The sequence below is a fragment of the Condylura cristata genome, unplaced genomic scaffold (assembly GCF_000260355.1).
Source record: "Condylura cristata isolate star-nosed mole 26May11 unplaced genomic scaffold, ConCri1.0 scaffold00028, whole genome shotgun sequence".
NCBI classification, from domain to species: domain Eukaryota; kingdom Metazoa; phylum Chordata; class Mammalia; order Eulipotyphla; family Talpidae; genus Condylura; species Condylura cristata.
Genome location: NW_004567129.1, coordinates 18,005,957 through 18,009,321, shown reverse-complemented (window position 1 = coordinate 18,009,321; position 3,365 = coordinate 18,005,957).

Genomic DNA, 3,365 nt, shown 5'->3' with positions numbered 1-3,365 from the left:
GAGGGTCGAGGCGGACCTAGAGGGCAAGGAGGTGCATGCCCAGGGCCCTGCCTCAGTTTCTCCCTAAGATCCTTTGCAGCCCGGCCGGGGGCTACCCGGATGCCGGGACCCAGGGACGGCCTGATTCGGCCCGGCAGGCTAGAGGGGACTGAGCGGGTTCCCACAAATTGGTTCTCGGGCTGGGGGCGGAGCCAGGCAAGGACGAAGTTGGGGTGGGGGGGTCTCCGGGTCGCACGGAGTAAGTGTGTGTGAGTAACTTCCAAGGTACGTTCTGCACCCACCGGCCAGACGATGGAGGGGCGCCAGCTCGCGGTAGACCCTCTGCTACTAACGTTAGTTTCCTCTCAGCTGAACGGTCTCGCTATCTCTGGCTAAACTTCGAGTGTTTAAACACAGACTTTGCGCCCAAGGGCATTAATTAGGGCCCAATTTGCAATTCAAGTGTGAAGGCTAATTTTAAGCTTAAGTAAAACGCTGACTTTCGAAGAATTGTCACTTTGAATTGAACCCTTCCACGCCATAAAGGGAGCACTTCCTCCGCTCCAGGCATCACAGGCTATTATTGTTCCCACTTTACAGAAGGGACTAAGATCCCACGGTGGAAGTAGCTTGTCCGAGGTGGCACGCATCACAGGCTATTATTGTTCCCACTTTACAGAAGGGACTAAGATCCCACGGTGGAAGTAGCTTGTCCGAGGTGGCACACTTCGTCGGTGGGAAGAGTCCAGGTACCACCTCTTATTGCACAATGTTGCCTAATAGATAATCCAGATGGGCTTGTGAACTCCAGACGGAGCGGCAGTAAATACCAGAAGTAAGGATATTTCCATTTAAAGGGTTCCTCTCCTTTGGTTACCAAAGATGGGAAAGACAGTGACTCACCACTTTATTCAACCAACCAATATTTACAGGGCCCTTGCATGCTAAGCTATATGCTAGGAGCTGGAGCTAGGCTGACAACTGGAAGTGAAAAGGTGAATGGTTGGTTGCAGGCTCTCATCTCTGCTCTCTCTTCAAACCCAGAGAAATGACTGGGGATTTATGGTGAGGATTTATTTGTTAAGGGCATAAAACCACAGGGACAGAGGATGGAAAAGGAGACAAAGGCAACAAAATGTTGGAAACTGAAGAGTGGTGATTGCCTTAGAAGATCGAAGGAAGTGCCTCCCTGGTGGCACAAGGGGTTAAGCAAGCACTATGAAGCTGTGGGCAGCCACTGAGGCCAGGGAGCTGACCCAAGTGGCCGTCAGACTTCTCCTGTCTATCCCGCTGCTCCCCTCTGCAGTGTATTTTCAATTGATCTGCCTGTTCTGCTCCCCACTCTCTCTGGTGACTCCTCTCACCCCCCACACCTCTGGCTTGTACCCCAGTTCTTGTATGCATAAATAAATAAATAAATATATATATATATATATATTTTAATGAAGAAGACCCAAAAAAGTTAAGACAGTGAGAATGGCTGAAATGCCACCAGATTCTGTCACCAAAGGCCCGGGAATGGACAGCACCAAGCACATCTAGAAGCAGGGTGAAGGTAGTGCTAAACCAGATTAAAGAAAGATCTCTTTAAAAAACTGGACCCCAAATGCCCCAAAGTGGATGACTGGATTAAAAAGATGTGGTACATATACACAATAGAATATTACTCAGCAACCAAAAGAAGGAAACACATGTCTTTTGCAGCAACAAGGATGGAGCTGGAAAAGATCATGCTTAGTGAGATAAGCCAGAACAAAAAGGAAAAATACTGGATGGTTTCACTCATAGCAGGAGTATAACGGAACAGGGGAGAAAATAATAAGAATAATGAGCAGCCATATACCAGAGACATTTTGTGGGGGTGGAGTGGAGAATGGGATCAAAAACCAGGGGGAGGGAAGTGCACAGGACTATGGTGATGGCACACAGGTGACTCCGTGACTCAGTGATGGGAAGTCATCACTGGGGATTACAATTGAGATTAAAAAAATGTACAAAATGATGTAAAAATAAACTATTATATTATTTTAAAAAAAACCTGAAAACCCTTTAGTAATATATTATATTTGTTCTCTCTCCTTTCTCATATGGCAAAAAAAGAATAGCTTATCTGGTCCTCCCTGGTGGCGCAGCGGGTTAAAGCACAGCACTGAGAGGCTGAAGCCACTTTCGCATGAGTTCAATTCCCACCTGCCCCGGAGGTGACCACATGGCGAGGCAGACCTCTCCTGACCCGCCCACTGCTCCCCTCAGCAGTGTACTTCGTTGATCTGCCTGTTCTGCTCCCCACTCTGTCTCTGGTGGGGCCTCTTGCCGCCCCTGAGCCTCTGGCCTGTACCCCAGTTCTGTATGCACAAATAAATAAATCTTTAAAAATAAATAAAGAAATAATAAATAGCTTATCTTCTTTTCTTCCTCTGATCAAAATTCAACTGTTACAAAGTGATACTCCTGCCTCCCTAAGAGAGGAACAAAAAAAAAAAAAAGAAACTGGACCCCAGGATTCCCTCTCAGGCCCATTCCACAAGACTGAGGTTTATTCTCATAAACAGATAAAACAGGGTATCTCAGCCATTCAGCACAGTTGAGGGCATGCACACAATACTGAAATGTTTACATCTAGCACTGTATTTGTGCCCTTGAATAGCAAATAATAGGAAAATAAAAACTAGAAAATGCAATGGAAGAGTTAAAGAAAATATCACAGGAAATAGAGCAGAAAGACAGAGATGGAAAATAGATAAGAAATTGGACAAATAGACCAAGAGAATAATGGAAAAGACTTACAACGAAAAGAGAAAATAGAGGAAAGAAAACATAAGAATTCGATTGTAACAGTGTGATAGCCATAGAAAAGGGAGATTCCAGGTTCCCTGCCCCACCCAAGGAAGGGTAGAAGTAAGCAGGGAAGAGAAGTTGGGAAAATAACTGAGGAAGAGGAATAAGAGGAGAGACATGGAGAAAAAAGACTGGAAAAGGTTCATGGAGCAGAGACATGTGAAGAAGCTACTCTTGCTTCTTGGCTTTGGGCTTGTACCAGGCAGGGGTTTGGGGGTCATGGAAGTATAACAGGGTGGTCTCTGGAAAAGGGGAGGTTCCAGTTCCCCTGCCCCACCCAAAGGAGGGTATTGCTGAGCAGGGAGGAGAATCTGGAGGAGACTGAGGAGAAGGAAGCAGGATGGAGAGCCAGAGGGAGGCCTGAGGGAGGCGCATGGGGCAGACACAGGTGAGGAAGCGGCTCTTGTTTCTTGGCCCTGGACTGGGTGGAACAGACGTGGGTGAGAGACCCATGGGGAGGTGACCATGGCAGTGTTTATCTTGATTTTGACTTCGCTCTTTTCCTCCCAGACCTGTCTGGCTATTTCTAACCCTTTTCTATGGGTCCC